Below are 27,252 nucleotides of genomic sequence, written 5' to 3' on the forward strand. Positions count from 1 at the left end.
GCGTGTGTCTGTGTGTGTGTAAGTCATGTGTGTGAAATAGCTTTCATATAATTATAAGCCAAGGAACAACGCTCTTATTTCACATTGAACGTGACGTCTATAAACACATCAAAGTATGAGCATAAAAGAAAATGGAAACCTGGATGGAACATGTCTGGAGCCTGTAAAGGGAGCTACTGTGCTCACTCTTAGGTCCCCTATACTTTTCCTCACCCATTCTAGAACATGTTCCTCATCAGCTCCCTCAGGGAACAATGGCAGAAACACGAGGGAAGACTTATTCTTCCATTTTCTTTTCTGTCTGTCTACAGAGGATGAACCTAAAAACCACAGAAAGCTACAGAAGCAGTAGGAGGGAGTCATCAGGCCCCATCAAGGAGGGAAAACCCATGCGCTTCCTAAAGTGGCTTCATTGCTTTGTTGCAACAGGAAAGCAAAGGACCATTAGGGGCAGTGTCTGCACAGCATGGGAAGTGGCTGGCTGTGGCTCTGAGCATGCCATCAGGGAGCGCCAACATCAAGGTGTGGCTTCTCCAAACCAATTGGTGTCCAATCCTCCCATCCCTCAGCCTCCTCCCTTTGGAGATCTGAGGCATGGTCCCCGCCTCTTTTTACTTTCCTTAAATCATCTTACTCGTCACCCCTGTCCCTGCAATAGTCGCTCGTCTCTGCATCTTTTCTGACTACCGATCTCCTTGTCACTTCCCACCATAAACTGCATGGAACCCATTATGCCATACTTCTCCCTACAATGTGAATTATGATTCTATTATCTCTGTAGCCATCTTTCTTACTGGAGAACCTGGCTCATGGTCATATTACATCAGAAACATACACTTTAAAGTCACACAGACCTAGTTTTCAATCCTGACAATACCTCTAGATCGCTGTATGACCTTGAGCAAGTTTTGTAACCTCTGAGAACCTAAGTGTCTTGGGTCACACATGAATGTAGCCGTCTGTCCCAAGGTTGCTTATAGCCTTAGCACTTGAAAAACAAATGCTAGATGCTTAAGGTAGTGTCAAGGACAAAGTAAGCCTTCAATAAAGGCTGCTTCCCTTCCCACCAAGACATCAGAGGGAATCAAATCCATGAGAGGTCACTGGAAATGTCACAAACCTAGGGTAGGTGGAAGAAGGTTAGTTACAGAAAGATGAAGAGAATTGCCCATATCATTAGCAGTTAAGTGTATGAATGTGGAGTGTGCTAGATACAGGTGCCCCATGCAAATGACCTCTCCCCTTTCCAAGAGATCTTACAGACACAGAGGGGAAGAGCCTTGCAGTTAGATACAGGTAAGCCAGGTAAAAAAGCTAAACTTGCCAATTTCCGCCTGTGAGATTCTAGGAAAGATCTTTAACCTCTATGGGTATCAGTTTCTTCATTTATAAAATCTGCTAACAGCAGCCCTCCACAAGATTGTTGTGAGTTCACACAGAACGATTAGCACCATGCCGTCTCCATGGTAAACAGTCAATACGTGTTAGTTAGATTTCCAAAAGAATTCCCGGTTTTGAAGTAACAGGAGTTAACGCTAATATTGCAATTACTAAGCATTAGACACTATTCTAAATAGTGACTGAATTTCTCATGTAACACTCACAAAAAACCTATGGGATAGATACTACCGTTTTCATATGTTAAGGTGAGGAAAAGAGAAACCCATCTCAGAGACATCACCTGACTTGCCTAAGGCACATGGGCAGTACGTGGCAGGGCCTGGAATCATGTCCTCAGTTCCAAGCATCCAGCCTCATAATCTGTCCTGCTAAGTACTCCCACTAAACTGTCTCCAAAATTCAGAAAAATGAACTCCTTGACACATACCCTGTATTTGAGAACTTAATTTTCAAGAGTACTACCTTTCTTAATCTCTGTAATAGTTCATATAAATCATGGTTTCAGAGTGCAAGGGACTGAAACCAAGTCTGTCTGGTCTAGGAATACACAGAAGAAATATGGGGATGGGGGTGGAGTCCACAGCAAGGAAAGGAATGTTGGAGAAACAGAATAGGGAAGGAGATACTGGCAATGGCACCTACATAGTTAAAGACACCTGAAAAATCGTTATCGCAGAAAATTTGTATCTTCTGCTCTGATGGAGGAGATTGTATCAGACCAACCTCTTACTGAGAGCAACTATAAACCTGAACACACACACACACACACACACACACACACACACACACACACACATATTTGAAGAAGCTAGATTAAAGCATAGGACCCTGGAGCCCCACTGCCTGCATTCAAAGCTTGACTCTACCATTTATCAGCTACATGGTCTTGGACATGGCAATTAAATTTGCTGTGCCTCAGTGGTTGCATGTGTAAAATGGGCATAATAATAAGACCTGCCTCATAAAACAGTTATGCAAATTCTCCTCTCAATCTTCATGTGATAACCAGTGCAAACAGGGTGGCTTCTGACCAGTGCCCTTGAGGAATGTCACTTGAGGAAGTGTGGGAAAGAACAGGTTAGAAATAAGATGGTCACGGGCTGGGAGCTTTTCCTTACTACCTTCCAAAATTCCCAAATCCCTGGCTCCCAAATCTGCTGGATGCCTTACCCACAAGCAACCTCTACTTCAAAGGCATCCAGAAAACACAGGTTACTCTGGGTTGCCCTAGGCCGATGACTTTCCCTGAAACTCCAAAATCAGTCCAGTGGGTGAAAATAGTACCTTCTTCCTCTATATCTTTGCTTCTTGTTCACTTCCAAGTTTTACCTGCCAGCATTTCAAAAGGGGGAAAGAAAACCAACAAGATTACTTTCCTGGTATCCCTGAAGGATGTGATAGAACCCCAGAAAAACAAAGCTGGAGCCTTTGCTACTTGGCAAATCATCACCTGAGCCATCACCTAAAATCTCACTGCAGAATATTTATTGCTGGTGATAATGTAGGAGGCAGAAAGATCACAGCATGATTTGGGGATCCCCGGTGACCCCTGCTGCTTTAAATGAGGGAGGAAATCTCTAGCCTCAGGATCAGAGAAGGCTTGATGTGAGTGTCAGGGTAAGAGATTCAGACAGTCTCCCCCCACCCATGCAGTTATTCCCAAGAGACAACTTCAGCCACATGAGTCTTCATTCTAGATCAGTCCTTGCAGGAAAGAAAAGTCCAACAGAGCCCAGTATCAATCCAGCAAGGCCACAAACAGAATTCAACAATTTGGGGCATACAATCATGTCTTTTTTCCTTTTAAATTTTTTTAACGTTTACTTATTTTTGAGACAGAACATGAACGGGGGAGGGTCAGAGACAGAGGGAGACACGGAATCTGAAACAGGCTCCAGGCTCTGAGCTGTCAGCACAGAGCCCGACGTGGGGCTCGAACTCACAGACCACGAGATCATGACCTGAGCCAAAGCTGGACACTTAACCGACTGAGCCACCCAGGCATCCCATATCTTTTTTCTTTTTGACTCCATATCTTTTTTTTTTCCTTTTTGACTCCTAGTTTCGAACTAGGAACAAATTCGAACATTTTTGCTTTGGCATGGAAGTAGCTATTATATACTCTTAAATGTGCATTATCTTTACCACTTATAAAGTCCACTCTGATGCATTTTGTTTAATCCTTACTAAACTGTTGGTGATAACTTTTATTATTGCCAGATGAAACATGAATAATTTTATGTCCAGAAATGTGGGGGGGAAAATGGCCAAATCTACCAAATGAGTAAGTGGTGGCAAATGAATTTAACCATGGGAATATTAATAGCAATAGACCCTGAACTATACCTGAAATGAGGCTGGGATGATTAAAAAAAAAAATCTGTGGGTCAAAAATAAAATGTTCTAAAGTTTAAGGACAATTAGATAGTGAAGATTTCAGAAAATAGTTACAAACAACTTGAGCTGATCTGCAGTTAAAACTAATGTTAGTAATGGCTTGGGAATCACCATTCTTCCCTTTACCACTTAGAAGACTCTAGCAGTAAACCAAGACGGAGAGCCTAATTCTCAAACAACTGCCAGGACTCTGAGACTATGTTGGAAGAAACAAATACAAGGGAAGTAGCAGATCATAAACACCAAGAACTATAGAGTTTTGCTGCATTTGTTTATTTGATCAGCAAATATTAAGTTGTGCTCTCACACTCTGTTAAGCGCTGTGGATACATCAGAGAACAAAATCCACAAAATCCCTGTCCACATTGAACTCACATTCCATGGCTGCATAAGTCCATTTCTAAATGCAAACTAATCTAGATGGGAAAGTTAGATTCTTCTGGAAAATGGGTGGAATGTATCCATTTCTATCTGAATTTTGACACAGTGAACCCAAAGCTTACAGCTTAAGTCACGAGAAGCATGGAATTCTATTCAGCCTAGAGTCCTGGGCACAAAATTTTAGGGGATACAAAGAAACTTGGTAATTGAGACAAACGCTGCCTTCATGCAATATTTTTAAAAATCAAAATTAATGCAAATAATCCACACTGAGCATAATATCAAAATTCTAAATAAAGGCAAGGTTTTTCCTTTAGCCTCAGACTTTAATACGGATCCACAAGGCTCTGAGCGAGTAGGTAGAGGCTAACAATGAGAAGGTAAGCTCTACTAATGTTTGTGGGGCCACCTGTCTGGCTGAGGGCCCTGAATGCATTTTCCTAACCTAACCCATGGCACTTGTAAACTGCCAACAGGAGCTTTGTTGACTTGAAAATGGAATTGTGTTAGAAGTTTAGCTCCACATGCCCATGGAGCAGAACTACTTTGGTCAACTCCAGTTTGCTTATAGTTAAAGGATGTCCCATCATTCAATGAACAGAACTTGAAAATAGGAAGCCAAAGGCCCCACATTACCCAGTACCATTTATGTCCTGTGTAACTGTGTGCAGTTACTTAGCTTTTCTGGGCCTCACTTCTGACATCTGTAAAATAGACACATTCTTTTCAGCTCAGTGACTTTATCAGACCCTGACAAACTAGCTAATTGAGGCTTCACAGAAAGGAGAGGGATAGCCACTTGCCTTAATATGATGCTCTTGGAACCAAAAACACAATCCATTTTGTCTAGCTTCATTGAACATTTTTGAGTCAAGTCTAAACAAAAATCTCTCTGCATTTTCATGCAGAGAAACTGGGGAATTTGCCCATTACAAAAGTTTGGCATATAGGTACAAAGTAAGTGTGCATAAGAACTAATTATATACCAAGGTAGCCTCACCCTAAGTGCATCTGTTCTGATGTTACCCAGTAAACTCACAAGGTAACCTTGTGCAAGTCTCTGAACCTCTCTGGACCTCAGCTCTTTCATCTAGAAAATAGGAGAATAGACTTGATGATATGGGAGGCTTTCACAGCTTGACATTCAGTGATTCTCTAAGTATATCAAGCAAGTCCTTCTAAGTGTCTCTAAACAGGGAAACCAGAGGTGTCTGGGTGACTCAGTTGGTTAAGCATCTGACTCTTGATTTCAGCTCAGGCCATGATCTCACTATGGGTGGGTTTGAACCCCATGTCAGGATCTGCACTGACAGTGCAGAGCCTGCTTGGGATTCTCTCTCCCTCTCCCTCTGCCCTTCTCCCTCGCTCATGTACTGTCTGTCTGTCTCTCTCTTTCAAAATAAATAAGCAAACATGAAAAAAATTAAACTGGGAAATCAGAAACTACCTCCCACCCTGTGGAAAATATCTCATTATTATTATTATATAAATAATTATTATTTTTTTAATTTTCTAGTTTTTAGCTGCATTTGGCTCTGGTGATCTTTCTTTACATCTTAGTTTGCAGCAATAATGAATCTAAAAATGATGTTTCCTGGTCATGAGAAATAAAAACAAGATTCCAGAGAAGTAGTATCCCCATGCTTTCCTCTTGTCCAATAAAGACCATTCCTCTTTTTTTTTTTTTTAATTTATTTAACTAAGTTCAAGTTAGTTAACGTACAGTGTGGTATTGGTTTCAGGAATAGAACCCAGTCATTCATCACTTACATATGAGCACCCAGTGCTCATCCTTAAAAACACCCTCTTTGTTATCCATCATCCATTTAGCCCATCCCACCACCCACATCCCCTCCAGCGACCCTCAGTTTGCTCTCTGTATTTAAGAGTAAAGACCTTTCCTCTTTTTAAAAATTTTTTTTCAACGTTTATTTATTTTGGGGACAGAAAGAGACAGAGCCTGAACGGGGGAGGGGCAGAGAGAGAGGGAGACACAGAATCAGAAACAGGCTCCAGGCTCTGAGCCATCAGCCCAGAGCCCGACGCGGGGCTCGAACTCACGGACCGCGAGATCGTGACCTGGCTGAAGTCGGACGCTTAACTGACTGCGCCACCCAGGCGCCCCAAGACCTTTCCTCTTAATTGAGAATCTAATTTCCAGGCCACAAGACCTGAGAACTAAACTGATGGTTAAACATTTTTTTTAATGACATCTCCTGACCTTCAGAGCAACACAGTCTTTGCCAGCCCACGCATTACTGCTTGAAGCCCCAGCTGACATTCAAAGGACTTCAGACATTCGGCTAGTCTCAGGGCCATGAGAGTCTCCTAAGTCTGCATTTCAGTGTCACCTTTGTGGTGTGGAAGTTCCCTGAGTATGGCAGGATGTCTCACACCTTCCCGTGGGAACTGGGTTGGTTTTCATTTTCCACTTGGTAAACATCTACACAGGGCAATCATACCCCCTCTGAGGTCATTGCTTCATGTGTGTTGCACCTTCTGGCTTTGTGCCATTGTCATTGGCAACCTCATCAATTCCCAGCTGTGCCTGACTCTTCCTCTTCCTTCCCTTTGATTCAACACAATCCAGAAGGGAGGGAAAATGTGCTATACACTTTCATGTCCTTTTTCTCCAAGTATATTCCTTGACATAAAAAAATGTTTACTTATTTATTTTGAGAGAGAGAGAGAGAGCATGAGTGGCCAGGGAAGAGGCATCGAGGGAGGGAAAGAGAGAGAATCCCAAGCAGGCAGGCTGTTAGTTCAAAGCCCAAAATGGGACTTGATCCCACGACCCTAGGATCATGACCTGAGCCAAAATCAAGAGTTGGATGCTCAACCGACTGAGCCATCCAGGTGCCCCTCTACAAGTACATTCTTAACTGTGCTTAGAGCACAGAGAGACATGCCCCCTTGTGCACCTAACCAATGAGGAAAATCACCTTCCCCTACAACACCTACACAATCACCTACAACAGGCTATCCTGTTGTAGCCCTAACTAACTAGAAAACTAAGTAACGAACTCCATTCCATTGGTCATGGCACCTCTTCATGCCCCTCATCTCTTTCACATTCTCATTTCCTTTCTCACCAAGCTTACATTCCATGGGCCATTATTATAATCACTCCTGACATTTGCTCTCAACATCTTTGCTTGATCACACTTGTCTGGCAATGCCCAAGGTTATAAATAACTATTGCCCATGGCAGGCCTGATCAGAGCAATGCCAGCTAGATGGTGGACCAGTCACATTCTACATTCATGACCACATATCACAAATGGGCTCTTGAGCAGAAAAGTGATGTCCCCTCATTGGATGTCCTACAAGTTCCAGGGAAAGGAATGGATGTGGTCAATCCTTCACAGAAGGAGAGAATGAATACCTGGGAACATTAATGCAATCTACAGTCATGGCAATACAAATAAACACGCTTATTGAAGATATATTTTGAAGATAGAAACAGCAGAAAGGAAACATAAAGAAGAAATCAGAAAAATGACTCTTAGGTTTTGAGTCTGGTAACAGGGTAGATACTGGTTAGATATCCAACTAAAAAAACTAAGGAGGAAGGGTTACAAGATTAGGATGTGTACAGAAAGGTCTTTATCACCACTGGTCAGGCTAAATCTGAGTTATCCAAGGTCCCTGATCACAGAGGTGACTGGCCATTCAAGTTTGGGGCTTTGAGGAGACTTCAGGGCTAGAGATATTAATTTGAGCATAATCTTTATATATTTGGTATTTGAATATAATAGGGTCCTTAAAGGATAGAATGTAGATAAACAAAAGCAGAGGGCTAAGATTAAGACCTTAAGGCAGCCCAACATTTACAGGTCAAATGAGAGAGCTAGTAAATAAATCAGCAAAGAAACTTGAGAATCAGTGACCAGAGATGCTGGAGAGTGGTGTTGTAGAAACCAAGAGGGCACTGGTTTGTGTCAAACACTTGACATACATTATCCTGATCCTCACACTCTGCTAGGTGGATATTACTGCTTCCATCTGATAGGGGAGTATATAAAGAACTAGAAAGACTGATGACCACATCCAAGTTCACTCAAGTAATATATTTCAGCACTAGTAATCAAACTGACGTCTGATAACCTCAAAATTCCTGAGCCTCCCATCACATCTTATTATCTCCAGTGAGGCTAAAGGGGGAGGAGAGGGAAGGGACAACTGAATGAATGAACCCTAGCAATCAGAAAGAAAAGGTTCAGGATGAAGTCTGGTTTTGCTGGGAAATTTATCAAGCTGTAGAAGTTTAGACAGGAATGCAAAGAAGACTTCACTCCCCATGAAGAATACCAACCATCAACGTAAAGATGCTTTGCATTTTTTTTAAAAAAGATTGGTGGATTTTTCCCTAACTCATCTCTAGAATACATGTCTATTCAAGGCTGACATTAATTAACTTAATCTACATTAAGCACTTGGAGGACAGCAGAGAACTGGGACTATATTTCCCCATGCCACTGTTCTGGTCATTCATCCAATTGGGCAAAGAAAAGGCTATTGAATGAGTAAGACACAACTTCTCCCTCACAGACTTGAGGTTTGGCTTATGGATCATTATTGCTGGGTTGTCGTATGCTTACAGATTTTTCTCATTATGTTTGTTTCATCACCCAGTAAGTATCGGTTAGGTTTTCCAGCCAGTCATTCTCATTAATTTATTTTTCTGCTTTTTTAAAAATTTTAATTAGTTAATATACAGTGCAAGATTGGTTTCAAAAGTAGAATTCAGTGATTTATCACTTACATACAACACCCAGTGCTCATCACAACAAGTGCCCCCTTAATACTCATCATCCATCTAGCCCATCTCCCACCCATCTCCCTCCAGTAACCCTCAGTTCATTCTCTGTCATTAAGAGTCTCTTGTAGTTTGTTTCCCTTTCTTCTCCCCACCCCCACTTCCCATATGTTCATCTGCTTGGTTTCTTAAATTCCACATATGTGTGAAATCATAGAATACTTGTCTTTCTCTGATTTACTTATTCTGCTTAGCATAATATATGATAGCTCTATCCATGTCGTTGCAAATGATAAGATTTTATTATTTTTAATGGCTGAATTATTTTCCCAAAGGATACAAAAATACAGATTCAAAGGGGTACAATGTTTATTGCTGTGCTATCAACAATAACCAAACTATGGAGAGAGAGTCCAAATGTCCATTGACTGATGAATGGGTAAAAGAGACATGGTGTGTGTGTGTGTGTGTGTGTGTGTGTGTGTGTATAATGGAATATTTCTCATCAACTTTTTCCCCCTCTCTCTTTGGAGGGAAGATGGGAACTTCTGGTAGGAAGTTTTGGTGCACAGATCCTTAATATCATTCAAACATTGGCCTAAAAACCAAGTCTTTTAAGAGTACCAGATTCAGGGATTTTAATTCTCTTTATTATATTATGAAATGCTTAGATGCAAGGGAGTCAAGGTTAATGGTTATTTTGGTGGGTGGGACCATCATTGGCCCTTTGCTTTTCCAGCCTAAGTCTTTTTCCATTTGTTTAACTGTTCAACAGACTGATTTACAAAATACAATTTACAAAGAAAACCTTCATTTCCTAGCCTCCTGTGGTTCCCTGGCTCCACACCCCTTCTCCAACCCTAATTTCACCTCCAATTTTTCAAACACGATTTTTCCTCCCCACAGCTTTAACTAGTTAAACTCTTTCTCATTTTCCCCTTCATCTTTCCTTGGTTTGGGGCACAATTTGTTTGTTCTTCTGACTACCCTTCATGAAGCTATATTGTTGTTTGCTCCTGTGTGATCACAGGATGGTTTCTAGCTCAACTGTTCTCATCCTTTCTTCAATGATAGGGTCGTGGCTACATTGTTCATTTGCAGACAATTGAATATGTTTTCTTGGGCTCCTATAATGAGTAGAGTGTTCAACTTTCCCAAATCTGTCATCTTCAAGGTGGTTGTGATGCTGCAACCCCATTTCTCAGGAGGTGTCTGGGGTATATTCTGGAAGAGGAAGAAGATCCCTAAAGCACAGACTGATCAGAGGGAGTTCAGATACGCTCCTCAAGGAGCCAGGCCTTTGTTCGCCAACACTGGCTGAGCTCACTTCTGCTCTCTGGGGCAACCGGTCAGTTAGTGAAACAAAAGAGTTCTGGCAAAAGTTTACAAAACAGATTGAAAACCTCAAAATGAGAGGATACATACAGATTATTATTCAGGAACCACATGTGCTCATTACGTTTACAATCACCATAAAGTCATAGCATGTAAGTCTTAGAGTCCTTTCTTGTTGGATCCAACGGTGCTCCTTTGCTTAGCCTATAAATCCCTTGCTCAGCACAATCTCCCCTGGGTTTAGTAGGTTGTACAGAAGAATTTGTCAAGATCTACAATGCCCATATTAGCCCACTGTTTTGGTCTAGACATATTAACTTTATCTGTAGAAATGGAGGTTATGAAATAGAAACTAGTATTTCTCACTATTAAATGCTACCCCACCCCTTCCCATTGCTTCTCTGCTCTCATGTTTTGTCTCAAATTCCCTTTACCCTGCCCTTCCCTTGTGATTTCTTCCGTCTTCCCCTCTGAGCTACTTCATCACCTTGGACACCTTTCCATCTTGCCTTAACACTAAAAACTAATATTTGAGCCCTTGCCATACGTCAGGCAATTGCCTAAAGCACTTCACACTGCTTATTTCACAACGTATTCTTTGAGTTAGGTTATATTATTATCTCTGTCTTACGTGGAAACACAAAACAAAACAAAACACCCTGAAGCACAAAAAAACAAACTCATCCCTAATCACGTATCTAGTAAATGGTAAAACTAGGATTCGAATGCAGGCCCTCTGACCTCTGAGTCTGACCTCTTCACCTCCTTAGTTCTATCCATGAGGACTTGATACTTGAAGTAAATTTAAAAATTTGTAGATAAAAATGAATTTGGTTTATGCATCTATTCTGAATAGAGCCATACTGGCTTTGAGATGCCAGAGATCAAAGTTAAGAGCTCCTGGATCACATTTGCTGATTGCTTCTGGTCTCCGAGTCCTTCCCACTCCTAACTGAAAGCTGTAAATATTCTGGGGATATCCACGGACATTTCTTTCTGTCATTTTTTCCATCTGCTTGTCCCTTTCTCTTTTTTTAAAAGCTTTATTGAGGTATAACTTATATATTAAAACTTTACGTAATTTATACAACTTGATGAGTTAGGACAATTGCACACACCCGTGAAACCATCAGCACAATCATGGTAATAAACATATTCATCACTTCCAGAAATTTCCTTGTGCCCTTTTGTGTTTGCTTTGTTTGTAATAACAGCACTTAACAGGACATCTATCTCTTAACACATTTTTAAAAAGTGCATTATACAATGTTGTTAAGTATAGGCCCCTATGTCACACAGCGGATGTCAACAACTTATTGATCCTTGCATAATTGAAACTTTTCCAAGTCTTGATGAGTTCTTTATTTATTTTTAATCTCTCTGGGACCTTCTAAGCGATAGATAATATAAATAATGATTTTCAATGATATATTCAACTCAGCTATGACTCAGATGGGCAGAATGTCCCATGAAATGGACATGGCATGAACCCTACTTAGTTCTGGATAGATGTTAATCTACACTCCACACACTAAAGCTTTCCATGGAACCCTGCTGCACATGAACAGCCTTTCAAGTTTTCCCTGTGCAGCAATGCTAACTGGACAAATAGACTGGGTTGTGTGTTTGGCAATCTTTATAGTAACTTCAGGGCAAGACTCTTGAAAAAGACTTGAACTGGGAATGGCAGCCAGGTTCTAGAAATTGAGGGGGAATCCCTGATGGACCCATAGAGAGGAGATTCCACTATTTGTCCCTTTTATACCACAGAGGGTATAGAGTGGCTCTCATGGGTAATATGCTTGTGGACATCACCATTGGAGAAAATATCTTAACAGCATGTATCTCAGAATACTAGGGGAAAAATAAAAATTATTAAATTATACATTAAGTAGCAGACGCTTCAAAGCCTAGATTATTATTGTTACCAACAGGCTAGCAAACGGAGCTGCAATTAGGAAAAATAACTGATTTCTCTCTAAAGAACCACAAGCTGATCATTTAAGATTTATCAAATATATCTTTCTCCTATGCTTTACTCTCCTTTTCCTTTCTGTTCTTTTAAATTCCGATCGAACATGTGTTCTCAGTAACACAACCTTGCAAATAAAACAGATCCATCAAGCTATCCTCTCCCAAAAGAATTCAGAGAATAAGATGAATACAGTCTTCATGGCAAATGAGCAGTTCCACATGAACCAGTAACTATGCTGGTTGCTGAAGATCTGAATTAGAGAAATAAAAAAAATCACGAAGAAAATGGTATCAGTTCAGCCATGAGTTGAAGAACAGCAAATCCCCATTTCTCAGCATTAAATACTCAGTTTTAAACTCTTTTTCTAAGGGGAGACTGCAGATTGTAGCTCTGAGAGGGGGAATGAGCTACAAGAGTAGTTCATCAGCGCTGCTTTCCTTGTGGCTTCTCTGCTGTGTGTGCGATAAGGGTAATTGCCATTATAGGAATAGTGAACGGCAACAATAACAGGTGCATAGGTCTCAGCCACTAATTCACTGTGCAGGATTTAGATTACTTCCCACCCCATTGTCTGGCTTCAGAACTGGAGGGACAAGTCCATTCTGAGCATTTAGCCTTTTGGGTTTAAATCAAGTCCACTTGCTGGGTCAAGTCAATTTCCCACATCTTGTTTCCTAAAAGCAGATTAAGTTCACAAGCCTGGACCAGCAGAAGTGCAGTGGGGAGTACAGATGCATGGGGGTGGGGGGAAGGTGTGGAGGTGGGGCCAGAGGGAAGATTGTTAGCTTACTTAACTTTATTTGAGCCAGCCTAAATTTCAATAATCCAAAAGTTTCACGTGGTGAGAACACAGCTTATCACACTTGGGGTGCAGGCAGATTGCACACCTGCTGGGGAAAATTAGCCAAGGAAGCAGAGGATGCTGAGGGGTCCCTCACTCAGAGGTTCCCTGCTTGTTTCCGTGGAGAGGATCCTTTATGACTTCATAGACTGTGGAGGCAATGAACTTCGAAACTGTCAGTAAGTAGCTTTTTCTCTTTTGTGCAATCTGTACTGACTTTCAGAGGGTTGCTGACTTGTGGTCATGACCCTGGTCCACAGCAGAGGATTCTGAAAGCGGAACCACTTTGAAGGCTCCGAATGGCTAAAATAGGTATCCAGGGTCTGCAAGCATTATATTTTTCTAAAACATTTGAATCATAGTTTCAGTTTCTTACAGATCCTACCACTCCCTATTATACCCACCAACCCAGACCGGCCATTTGTGTTAACTCCAAGTCCCCCTGTTATCTCTCCACACAGATGGGTTCCTCAGGCAGCATCGCCCCAAATTCCCAGGAGCTTACCCCGTTTTAACTCTTCTCTTCCTGTCTTACCTCCCACAGATAAGCTGCCTGTATTATGGCTCTGAACCTGTGCTGTGCTTCCCATCCTGTTTTCTGCTTACACTGCTTCTCCCCATTCATTTCAGCCCACTCACATTCAACTGCACTTGAGGGTCTGATTCAAATATTACCTAAGCCTTGAACTCCTTCATCCCCATCCTCAGTGAAGTATGTCTTTACCCTCTTCTGAAGCTCAGTGGCACAATGTGTTGTGTTTCTTGGGTCCCTTACCATTGCCTCATAATTAATTCTGTGTTTACACGCACCCCCTCTCCCAACACTGTATGAGCCTCTGAGGTCATAGTAATATTTACAACTCCTGTACCTCCTCACCAGTGTTCAAGATAATTTTTTTTTGCCATAAAGAGTAAAACTTCAGCTATTGACATAGCTCATTCCCTCCCGTTGCCCGTGTCTCCAGCTTTTACATGTGTGTTCAAGGAAAAAACATACATGCACAAACATTACATACTGTGCTCTAACAACTGCATGCTGAACTGGGGCAAATGCTAACTAATAAACTCTACTGATCTGTGTCTATTTTATAGCTCTTTCATATTAATGTGATTGTAGTGGATTTTTTTTTTTTTGGTAGTTCCATACCTCAAAAAAAAAGAAAGAAAAGAAAATTCATCTTCTACCCCATTCACCTTAGTTTTGTCTCTTGTTATAGAGCTGAATGAGCTCCTGAATCATGTCCAGGTGAGCTATGCACCCTGAAGGAGCAGTGCTTTAGTGTTCCCCAGCTAATTTATTACGCTTACCTGAAATACTTGGGAAAGTGCTAGAGCACAGTTCTGTTTCCTGTCAGGCCTCCTGCAGTTAGCACTGTGCTCTCCCTCTTATTCATTTACTCAAAACATCCATTGATCTCTATACTTTGTCCAGTACCATATTGGGCATGGGGGATATGTACCATTCACTGCACTGCTTACAATTCGAATAATCCATGAAGTCTGGACCAAGAGTGGGATCATGTTTAAAGAAATGCAGTTCAGTAGTCATAATTAAGCAAAAAGCAACTTAACACAGGCAATTATATAGTTGAGAAATTAAGAAGTTCCCACTCGTAAACCACTCAATGCCTCATCACACTTCCCTCTTGTTCCAGTGCTCTCTTCCCCCCCTCCACCCCCTCCACCCCCTCCACCCCCAACATTTTGTCCCCAATAAAACTCTCTATAAACATGCTGCCTGAATTTTCTATCTTTGTCCTTCCCCGGTCTCTTTCATAATTAATGATGTAGCTATACTTAGCTCCTCTCCTTCCTTAGGAGGAAGAAAAGGAGAAAGCAAAGGGCAAAACTAAGATTCTGTGGCAGGAAGGGAAGTGTAGGCGCCCATTACGCACACGGAAAGCCGATAAAGACCTTGACGTCAACAAGCTGACTTTCCAGTGGAAAGAAGACACTTGGGTGGAATTGTACCTTCCATTATACACATGGAAAAATGATAAAGACCTTGACGTCAACAAGTTCACTCTCTATGGAGAGAGGACACTTGGGTGAAATTGTACCTTCTGTAAAATGGGTTATAATAAGCACCCTCTTTGCATGGGAGGGTAGTATCTGTTAGAATCTGGTCGTGCAGACATGACTTAATTCATATGCTGAGTGCCAGGCTGCAGCATGAGATGAGGCTGGTGAGGCAGGAGGCCCCTCCCCACCTGGTCCTTAGAGCTTTTGTTCAGGAGGCTCAGCTTCAGCTCTGATTCTTTCTGGTAGCTTCACCACCAAATAGTCTTCCAACTCTTGGCAGTCATTTCTAGTTCCTGGAAATACACTTCCCTTCTCTTTTGTTACCTAATGAGTCCAGAATTGGACCAGATGCCTTGGTGTGTTCTAATCAGTGCCTTACAAAAGGCCCGGCATCCCATGACTAACAGAATGGCCCTCTAAACACAAGCTGACAGCACATTAGCTTGCTGCATCACTGCTGCACACTGAACCCAAGATGTAAATGTGCATTCTCTGAGTACACACGGACCTTTCTTCTCTGTCATATTAACTAATTAAGCACCATTTAAATTGTACTTAGCCTGGGCATTATTTCTACCCAAGTGCATCACTTAGCCACATTAAATTTCATATTCCACTTTGAAGCCCATTTGCCTAATCTCCGAGTTTATCCTGTGAAATGGTTCTATCTTGGTTTCTTAACATTCCCTCTATTTTAATGCCAGTGGTAAGTGTAAAAATGTGCACATCACCTATCTAATCCCTTCCATTAAAAATAAGCAAAGCAAAAAAGAAGCATAATAAAGAGAAAGTGATAATTCATGGCAAACAAACTTAAAACCAGTCTGGGACACTTTTGTTTGTTTTGTTGTTTTGTGTGGTGTTTTTAAATTATTTTTACCCTCAATCCATGAAGGAAAAGGAAATGGAGACACTGAGAATTGAAATGACTTTCTCACAGTCACTTAAAATGCCCATGGTAAAAATGTTAGTAGCTTAGAATAGTATAAAGATCAAAGGCTTTGGAGTCAGGTTGAGGGGAGGGAGGGTGAATCTGAGCTCTGGCATGATTGAGCGCCCTGTCCTTATAGAAGTGACTTCCACGAGTGTCAGCTTCCTCTTTTGAAAGACAGAGGAAATAAGATCCACCTTGCAAAGGCTGTAAGAGACCAAATAAAAGCACTTGAAATGTCCAATCCCTAGAAGGCATTTTGGGAGCTGCTATGTTGTTATCACTGTGGACGATGATGATGATGATGATGATGATGATGATGATGATGATGGTGGTGGTGAGAACATCACATAATTGTTACCTTCTAAACCAGGTGTGGATGATCTTTTCCTCTAAGGTCCCAGACAATAAATATTTAGACCAGTCCACATATTCTACCACTACAGGAGGAAAGGAGCCCTAGGCAATATATACATGAATGAGTATAGCCATGTTTTTTGTAGGCTGTTCAAAGTGGGTAGCCTGCAGGATTGACTGGTGGGCCATCGAAACTGGACTAGGAACTCTAAGAGCTTACAACTCATGGGACAAAGAAATAAGCAAGATAGGAAAAAAAAATCTTATTCTCATAGGGTCTCCCTACCTTCCTGGGACAGGAGGCAGTGAATAAGCAAGCACACAAAGGAAGTAAATGAGAAAAGCCTCTGACAGGATAAAAACTATGCAGGGAATTATTAACAGGAGAGTGACAGGGTGGACACGTGAGGCTTCTTGCTGTATCTCACCATGGAGTGTAGAGTACTCCAGAAGTCATTTCCTAAAAATCTTTCATTGATCTTGTTGGAGCTTTTATCTTACGGTTCTGGCAAAGATTTTCAAGTTTCTCGAGTTTCTTGTTTCCAAAGAACTAAGCTGGGCTTTGCAGTGCTGACCTCTTGAACAGGTGTTTACAGAGAGGTAAAAATACTCGAAACAGAAGACACCAAGGGCTCAAGGACACAGCAGACCCTGGACCTTAATATCATCTAGAGTCTCGACTGGATATTGAAGCAGTGCTCTCCCCAAATATCCTAAAGTCCTATGTGATTAGGAGAAGCCATCTGGTCATAAGGAGTCTGGAACTAAGTGGGATATATCACATGGATACCTGCTCTATGTTGGGCCCCAAGCTGCACTCTGTAAGAACCATCCAGTTTGCTCTCCTCAAGAGCCCTGAAAGGCAACTATTATGATCTTTCGTTTAGAGATGAGAAAACTGAAGTTCAGAAAGGTTGTGACTTGTCACACAGCCGGTAATTGACAGTGCCAATATGTGACCTCGAATCCGCCTGCCTCTGAAGCACTCCCTTTCTGGCATCTGGTGCTTTTCCAGTCATTCCAAAGAACTGTTATGTTTCTTTCTAGATCTTCAACCCCAGTTTCCATTGTCTATTGCCACTTGACTATTTGCTCCTAACCTACCTGAAACAACTTATCTCTATGCTTAACACCACTAAGAAATGGTGCCAGGTGGCTTTAAAAAAAAATCAGTGGTATCGAATTTACTTGTTTCTTCTTCTATCTATTCCAATAGCAATTTCACGTTAAAAAGTAATCAAATGTGTTTGACATGATTTATTTTCACAAATCTATGCTGTCTCACACCAATTAAATTGCACTTTTCCAAATATAATGCTGAGCAGAGCCCTAAGTATTGGCTCAAATTATCCTCCCATTGAAAATAATAGAACTACGTTGGTCCACAGTCCTTCATTCTTTATTTTAAAAAATAATGGGATGTTATTTTCAGTTCTTCACTCATACATCATACCTCCAAATTCGCTCCTAAAAATAGGTGAATAGGTGTTACTAACTGAAATGATGGATTCTCTAATCAGGTGCATCACCCCAAAATGAAACCCATTGATACCAGGTGTTCTATCTAATTGTATGCTTTCCAAGCACTGTAATGCATCTGTACGATTGGGTGTCTCATATTTTCTTTCAGTTGAGCAAATACATTGCTTCAGTAAGGGAAGATGAGTATGATGAAAAGTGATTGTACAGTATATTTCTATTCACAAATACCTTTGCTAAAGTACACTGCCTCCATGTTGTTTTGTTTGTTTTTGTTTTTTGCTTGTTTTTCTTTTTGCCACCATTTCAAAGCCAGGCCAATAATCTGGCGATGTTTTAGAATCAGTTATCACTGTCATCTTTGAAGCAGGGAGAAGTTGGAGCATCAACATAGAAAGAGTATGGGTGAAGGAGTAACTAGGTTCTCTATACGGTGATTACCAATGGCCACAAATAGCAATTAGCAGATTCTTTAGCATTTACTGTGAGCCAGGTTCTTTTTAAAATTTATTTGTTTAAATCCAAGTTAGTTGACATATAGCGTAGTAACGGCTTCAGAATTAGAATTTAGTGATTCATCACTTACATATAACACCCAGTGCTCATCTCAACAAGTGCCCTCTTTAACACCCATCACCCATTTAGCCCATCCCCCCTCAACCCAACACCCCTCCAGCAACCCTCAGTTTGTTCTCTGTGTTTAAGATCTCTTTTGGTTTGCCTCCCTCTCTGTTTTTATCTCATTTTTTCCTTCCCTTCCCCTGTGTTCATCTGTTTTGTTTCTTAAGTTCCACATATGAGTGAAATCATATATTTGTCTTTTTCTGAATGACTCCTTTTGGGGTGCATGTGCCCCCTCGAATCAGCATTTTTGTGTCCTTTGGATAAATACTTATTAGTGCAATCGTGGGTCACAGAGTAGTTTTATTTTTAATTTTTTGAGGAAACTCCATACTGTTTTCCACAGTGACTGAACCAGTTTGCATTCCACCAACAGTGCAAAAGTGTTTCCCTTTCTCTGCATCTTTGCCAACATCTGTTCTTTCTTAAGTTGTTAATTTTAGCCATTCTGACAGGTGTGAAGTGGTATCTCATTGTGGTTTTGATTTGTTTTTACCCTGACAATGAGTGACATTGGACATTTTTTCAAGTGCTTCTTAGCCATTTGTATGTCTTCTCTGGAAAAGTGTCTGTTCATGTCTTCTGTCCATTTCTTCACAGGACTATTTGTTTTTAAGGTGTTGAGTTGGATAAGTTCTTTATAGATTTTGGATATTAACCCTTCATCTGATATGTGATTGCAAATATCTTCTCCTATTGTCAGTTGCCTTCTAATTTTGTTGGTTGTTTCCTTCATTGTGCAGAGCTTTTTATCTTCATGAGATCCCAATAGTTCATTTTTACTTTTGTTTCCCTTGCCTCCAGAGACATGTCTAGTAAGAACTTGCTACAGCCAAGATCAAAGAGGTTGCTGCCTGTAATCTCCTCTAGGATTTTGATGGTTTCCTGTCTCACATTAGGTCTTCCATCCATTTTGAGTTTATTTTTGTGTTTGGTGTAAGAAAGTGGCCCAAGTCCATTCTGCATGTTGTCCATTTTTTCCAACACCATTTGCTGAAGAGACTCTTTCCCATCGGATATTCTTTCCTGCTTTTTTGAAAATTACTTGGCCATATATTTGTAGGTCCATTTCTGGGTTCTCTATTCTATTCCGTTGATCTATGTGTCTGTTTTTGTAGCCGTACCATATTGTCTTGATGATTACAGCTTTGTAATACAGCTAGATGTCCAGAATTGTGATGCCTCCAATTTTGGTTTTCTTTTTCAATATTACTTTGGCTACTTAGGGTTTTTCCTGGTTCCATACAAATCTTAGGATTGCTTATTCTTGTTCTGTGAAGAATGCTGGTATTATTTTGATAGGGATTACATTGAATGTGTAGATTGCTTTGGGTAGTATCAACATTTTAACAATATTTGTTCTTCCAATCTATGAGCATGGAATGTTTTTCCATTTTTTTGTGTCTTCTTCAATTTCTTTCATAAGAATTCTATAGTTTTCAGCACACAGATCTTTTACCTCTTTGTTTAGTTTTACTCCTAGGTACCTTATGTTTTGGTGCAATTGTAAATGAGATTGATTCCTTGATTTCTCTTTCTGCTGCCTCATTATTGGTGTATAGAAATGCAACCAATTTCTGTAGGTTGATTTTATATCCTGCGGCTTTGCTGAATTCCTGTATAAGTTCTAGCACTTTTTTTGGTGGAGTCTTTCAGGTTTTCCACATAGGGTATCACGTCATCTGTGAAGAGTGAAAGTTTGACTTCTTCCTTGCCAACTCGGATGCCTTTTAATCATTTTGTCATCTTATTGCTGAGACTAGCACTTCCAGTAATATGCTGAACAACAGTTGTGAGAGTGGACATCCCTGTTGTGTTCCTGACCTTAGGGAGAAAGCTCTCAGTTTTTCCCCATTGAGGATGATATTACCTGTGGGTCTCCCATATATAGCCTTTATTATGCTAAGATATGTTCCTTCTATCCCTACTTTCTTGAGAGTTTTTATCAGGAAAGGATACTGTGTATTTTGTCAAATGAGCCAGGTTCTATAATGGGAGCTTTACATAGGGAAACCATGCCTGAGAAAGTCAAGTAACTTCCTGTGTGGAGGAGGTGGATGAAGGTAAGATTCAAGCTCAGTCTATATGGCTTCCATCACACCATGCTGTTTTCCTACGCATTCAACAGCTAGTCCATTCATAATCCCTTGCCAGTACTAGTGGTAAGCAAAGATGAGACTGTATTGGATATTCTTTGTTTCTTTGAGCATATGGAAGTACCACCATCATGAATCCAATAAACTGATCTACCATTTTTTGAGTCCCTTTTTGTCTTTGAAGCATTGGGCTTAGCAATGAAATACACTAAAGAAGAATAATACAGTATAGTAGTCCCCCCTTATCTGCAGGGGATCCCCAGTGGATTCTGAAACCATGGATAGTGCCAAACACTCTTTTTTCCCCTACACATATATACCTATGATAAGGTATAATTTAAAAATTAGGCACAGTAAGAGATTAACAACAATAACAAAGTAGAAGAATTATAATAATATACTATAATAAAAGTTATGTGAATGTATTCTCTCTCTCTCAAAATATCTCATTGTGGTATACTCACCTTTTTTCTTATGATGATGTGAGATGATAAAATGCCTATGTGATAAAGGGTGCCTGGGTGCCTCAGTGAGTTAAGCATTTGACTCTTGGTTTCAGCCCAGGTCATGATCTCACAGTTTGTGGGATCAAGCCCCGCATTGGGCTCTGTGCAGACAGTGTGGAGCCTGCTTGAGATTCTCTCTCCCTCCCCCCCCCGCCCTCCTGCTACCTCAAAATAAATGAATAAACTCCTATCATTAGGCTACTACTTAATTTCTGATTATGCATCAGAAGGAGGATCATCTGCTTTCACACTGAGGTTGACTGAGAGTAACTGAAACCACGGGAAGCAAAACCATGGGTAAGTGAGGGGGGATTACTTTACATTCTTATCCAATGCCATTTTAGTGGGACATTATGTAAGAATCTATGAGCAAATAGCAAAAAAGTAATACATTGCAACACACACACACACAAACACACACGCACACACACACAAAGTCAAACAAAAATAAAACCTTAAAACTGGAAGAGTTTCAAGCAGGGGATCAATACAGATTAACATATGAAAACTTGTATACAAATTGTTGAAATGAGTTTAGCCTCAGATGATGAAGAGAGTTTGTGTATATAGACAGGAAAGGAAGGTTTTCCAGGAAAGGGAATGCCATAGATAAGATCATAAAGACAAGGTTGAATGTGGCATATTATTGGTATAGTCTGGTGAATTGGGGAGTGGATGTATGAGTTTAAAAGCAGTAACACTTTTTAATTAAGCGGGCTCAGATTTTGAACATATCTTCAAAGACAGGTTAAGGATTTGGGGCTTGGCTAACCAACTCTTAGAGGTGAACCAAATGAGCTGGAGTAGTGAAAGCCAAGTAAAATGTATGCCCTAGGGCTTGATGAGTTTACAAAATTAACAAGAGTGCTGGATATCTGTAGGGATACACAGGGGTCCGAAACAAGGAGGGTCTGGCCCTGGGTAATAATGTTGGCACTAGTGTGGAAGAAGCACACTATTAAAATACAGCAGGGCTCAAATCCTAGTTCTCTCACCTTTAGCTCTGAGTGCTTGGAGAAAAGATTTTAACCTCTTAGAAAATTCAAGTCCTCATCTGTAATAAAACCTCATCCATAAGGCTTTTTTTTTAAAGATTTATTCAAATCTGGCACAATATATAATAGACTTAATTCTGGAATATTGTAATTTGTCTATGCCTTAGCTCCAACTTCCATGATGAATATCATAGACCAGATGGCTTAAATAACAGAAATATATTTTCTCACAGTTCTAGAGGTCTGAAAGTTCAAGATCAAGGTCCAATAGGACTCCCCTTCTGGTGAGGGCTCCCTTTCTGGTTTGCAGATAGCTGCCTTTTCATTGTATTCTCACATGGCCTTTCCTAAGTGCTTGTACATGGAAAGAGAGCAACTTCTCTGGTATTTCTTTTTAGAAGAACACCAATCCTATCAGATCAGGACTCTACCCCAATTACCTCATTTAACCTTAATAACTTCCTTAAAGGCCCCATCTCCAAATACAATCACATTGGAGGTTATGACTTCAATATATGAATTTGGGATGGGGGAACACAATTCAGTCCATACCAGTCTACGTCTGTTAGTGCCCTTGCCACTAAAAGGATTAGCATGGAAAATATTAAGAAGGAAAACTGGAAATATGGAGGTATTAACTGGGAAAGGAGAATGAAGACAGAGGAAAAATTGAATGGAAGGTCAAATTTTTGAAGCTGAGTGGCTCAAGGAATCATGGCCTATGCCTTCCATCTACATTTAGTCACCTCCTCCTCCAACTTCAATTTCCAAAGAAAGAGTCATTCATGGTCTAATCAAAGATGGCCCTTCAAACATATCTAGCTATTCATCTCCATTAAAAAAAACACCTCAATTCAGACTTCTATTTCCAGAAAAATTTCCAGAGGATCTCACCGATATCCTTCCTGGTAGATTTTGTCATGGAAGAAGTTCACCATGGTCCTGATTCAATGCTACCCCAAAATTTTATACAGAAAGTCCAGAAAAGAGATTTTCATTGAATTCTGGGGACTTCCTTTTCTTTAATGAGGTTCTTATAAGTTCCATCCATTTCATTTTCATCCCTTTTCCAAATTATGGAAAAAAGTACTGGAGAAGGCATGTTACATTCCTACAGTGAATCATGTTTAGACCTTATGAGGGTGTGGAGTATGGGGGTGTGGGTATGTGTGTCTAAGTGCACTTTGTTTAATGATTGGTCTATGCAGAACAGGTAGAAAAGGAGAACAGAACTATGTGCTTTCATGTAAATGTATTATTTCCTCCTTGCTTGGCTGGAAAGTAATACTTCTGGAGATGATTCTAAATGAATAAGTGGGAGTCATTCCCACCTCACCACTGAGAAAAAAATAACTTACTGTGTATCTTTATTTATTTTTATTTTCATTTGTCTTTTTTTAAGTTTGTTTGTTTATTTTGAGAGGGAGTGGGAGGGCATGTGCATGGAGGAGGGGAGCAGAGAGAGAGAGAGAGGGAGGGAGAGAATCCCAAGCAGGCTCTGCAGTGCTATCAGCACAGAGTTCAACATGGGGGCTTGATCTCACGAGCCATGAGATGATGACCTAAACCAAAATCAAGAATCAGACACTTAACTGACTGAACCACTCAGGTGCCCCTATTTCAATTTTTCAATTCACTGGTGGGAGTGGATCTTGCTCCTGCTTATGGTGTTGTGCACAGATATAAAGGTGATATGGTGTTGTGAAAAGAAATATGGAGTAGGGAGGGAGAAAAATGAACTTCTATATGTTAGGTACCTAGCATGTGAAGTGTCCTGCTAGGCTTTAGCAGATAGCTAGTAAAGACAGAGAGATGGACACACAGAGATTTACAATGTATGGAGAGAAGGTTGAGTTAGTCATAGCCCTTGGTTCATGCCCTATTGTCATCACTGGTGCATGGAAGCTCCCTGTATTTTGTGTCTACTCATTTATCCCCATGACTACATTTTTTACTCTTATCCCCTTTTTTCCCTCTCCATAGGAAAATATATAATTTTACAAATCAACTAACTGAGGTTAAGAAAAGTCAAGTAAACTAAGTAGATTTTTCTAATGTCTCACAACAAATTAGTACAAGTGCCTGGATTTGAATTTGGGCTTGTTGGGATGCTTCTAATGAATATTCTCATTGCATGAAATCCTCAAAGACAGATTATAATAAAATATGCCAGAAAGTTTTGGAACAATGAGATGTGTTCATATTATAAGGAGAAAAGTCTGGTTTTGGGATGCTAACTGTGGGGGATGGGTGGCATGAGTGTTAACTGCCTATGGGACCATATGTTGAAGTTTTTATGACCTTTTATTGTAGAATAAATTATGAGTCTTAATAAATTATGATTAATAGCATGTTCAAAAAGTTTTACAGAACAAACTTAAGGCTTTTCTGAAGAGGATGTTCTCCAGGAGATAGCTTGGGGTGAAGGGAGGGAATTAGCAATGATTATCATAAGCAGTGATTATCATAAATGAGAATGATAATCAAACTCAAAAGGTTTATATTCTAACTCCCCACCCCCACCCCAAATTAACAGCCCAGGCCTAAGAATCTAAGTTCTGCCTCTATGATTACTGATTAAGAAAGTCTTTGCTCAGCCTTTGTTTCTTAATGAATTCATTTCATAATCATTTACAGTTTTGTAAAATTCTCAAGATTTTCCAAAATATTTTGCAATCTGTTATTGTGAGGGTAAAAAGTGGATTGAAGTAAAAGCAATATTTTATATTTGGGCACTGAAGTATGATACATTATAATAGGAAGTTAATTTATCATACCTTTGAGAAAATTCACAAACCATATAGACAAATTTTACTTTTCCATTTAATAACTGACATGAATTATTTAATACTTAATTTCAGATTGAAATTACACCATGAAATTAAACATTGCTTTTCAGATATAATGTGCAGAATTATGGCGTTTCATACTTAGAAAATATTTTATTTATTTTTTACTTTGTTTCCAAAATATGACATAAGAGAGATGGTTTCAGTATTCTATTTGCAAACACTTCTCATCTAACACGTTGTTTGCGAGGATAGTGTTTATTCCCCCAAAATGAATATCCAATTGGATATAATCAGCACTAAATTTTCTCTTTTTAACATTGGTTTTGAAAGCACTAGAGACACCTTGACGTGCTCTAGGAGAATTTTGATCAGATAAATGCATCTTAAAGATCCATTGAAAATGCATGCACATCAGTGCTCCTTATGCTTCCTGTCTTCAACCAGCAGCATGTTATGAGTGTAAATTAAACAATATATGACTCAGAATAAAACAATTTAAAGCTGTGTAATGCTTGCCTCCCCATAACCACTAGCAGTGTTCAACTGAAGGATAAACTGAATGGTTGGATCATTTCATTCAAATCAAATGATGAACACATTTAATAGTATTTCAGTCAACATGTATAGAGAGCTTACCATGCACAGAACCCTTTACATGGACAATCTAGTTTGATTTTCACAGTAACTCTGAGTCTGGAACCTTTATAATGCATATTCAACAAGTGGGGAAATTCACAGAAAAATAGGCACTGAGTGCTTACCGTATGGCACTATTCTAAGCTCTTTAAATACACTTTAACATCTAATCCCCTGAGCAACCTTATGAATGAGGTACTATTATTATTCCCATTGTGTGGCTAAGGAAATTGAGACTTAATGTAAATAACTCACCTAAAATCAAACCATATGATGTGGACCCTGGGTGGCTTAGTTGGTTAAGCATCCGACTGTTGATTTTGGCTCAGGTCATGATCTCATGGCTCGTGAGCTCAAGCCCCACATTGGGCTCTGCACTGACAACATGGAGCCTGCTTGGGATTCTCTCTCTCCCTTTCTATCTGCCCTTCCCCTGCTCCCACTTGTGCATTCTATCTCTCTCTCTGAATAAACTTAAAAAAAATAAAACCATATGCTAATAAAAAGAGCCAGAGTTAAACTCAGGTGACCTGACTTCAGAGTTCAAGTTTTTGCCACCATGCTATGTTCATAGGAAGCAGAACCTATATTCAAACCAACTTTATCCAATCCTGTTTATCCATCTGTCTATCAATCTATGTACCTACGCATTAAAAAATATAACAAGGGAAACAAAAATGCTATTACTACTTGTAATAGGGTCACCTTACTAACATACTATATCTGTGGTTGGAAATGCTGATCCACTGGCACCACTCTACCCAACTGACCATGTAATGTTTCTCCTTGAAACATTTCTTTCTCTTGGCTCCTAGGATGCTACAATCACCTGATTTTCCTCCAAAGCCCTGGCCACAAATTCTCGCTGTACTTTGGTAATTTCTCCTTACCTCTCAGCCCATTATAAGTTGGAGCCCCCAGGACTCAGTCCTTACATAACATTTTTTCCCGCCTACACTTACTTCTTGGAAGGAATATTTTTAAGCACAGAGATCATAGTCTAAGTAGTAGATTTTGATGTGAGCACCCCAGAAGAATAGGCAGGAAAAAAGGAAAAGGACAGCTAAGAAACTCCTTGAGACACCAGCAGATAAAGAAGAGAAAATGATTTCTGTGTGTGTGTGTGTGTGTGTGTGTGTGTGTGTGTGTGTATGATAGCACCTGAAATCTATGTGAGCAGATGATATGTTAATTAGCTTGACTACAGTGATTATTTCACTATGTATATGCATATCAAATCATGTTGTATGCCTTAAATATAGATAATTTTTATTTTAAAAATCAAATAAGAGCAAATGAGCAATACTAGTGAATACTCAGACTTTAGAAGAACGAGAGGAGGGGCGCCTGGGTGGCTCAGTCGGTTAAGCGTCTGACTTCAGCTCAGGTCACGATCTCATGGTCTGTGAGTTCAAGCCCCGCGTCGGATTCTGGGCTGATGGCTCAGAGCCTGGAGCCTGCTTCTGATTCTGTGTCTCCCTGTCTCTCTGCCCCTCCCCTGTTCATGCTCTGTCTCTCTCTGTCTCAAAAATAAATAAACGTTAAAAAAATTAAAAAAAAAAAGAAGAATGAGAGGAAAGAAAAGAGAAGTATGGGAGAAAATCAAGGGATAGGAGAGTCTGAAAGTAGAGGAAGACATGAGCAGAGGTACTAAATATGAAGAGGAAAGTATACCGAGGAGTTAAAAGGGGGAAATGAATTTGGCACAGTGTACTATCCCTGCTGAAA

The 27,252-nt window shown here is 40.2% G+C and overlaps 1 protein-coding gene and 1 long non-coding RNA gene across 3 annotated transcripts in view; both read right to left on the reverse strand.

The window, feature by feature from the left end:
• AGBL1 (AGBL carboxypeptidase 1) overlaps positions 1 to 27,252 on the reverse strand; it is an 843,888-nt gene that overhangs the window by 253,739 nt on the left and 562,897 nt on the right. The window lies entirely within an intron of this gene.
• Positions 9,567 to 14,740, reverse strand: LOC123385807. Its single transcript, XR_006598857.1, has 2 exons — positions 13,765 to 14,740; positions 9,567 to 13,431 (listed from the first exon to the last, which is right to left on the reverse strand). It is a non-coding gene; the product is annotated as an uncharacterized LOC123385807 (long non-coding RNA).

Source organism: Felis catus, chromosome B3 (assembly GCF_018350175.1).
Source record: "Felis catus isolate Fca126 chromosome B3, F.catus_Fca126_mat1.0, whole genome shotgun sequence".
NCBI lineage: Eukaryota > Metazoa > Chordata > Mammalia > Carnivora > Felidae > Felis > Felis catus.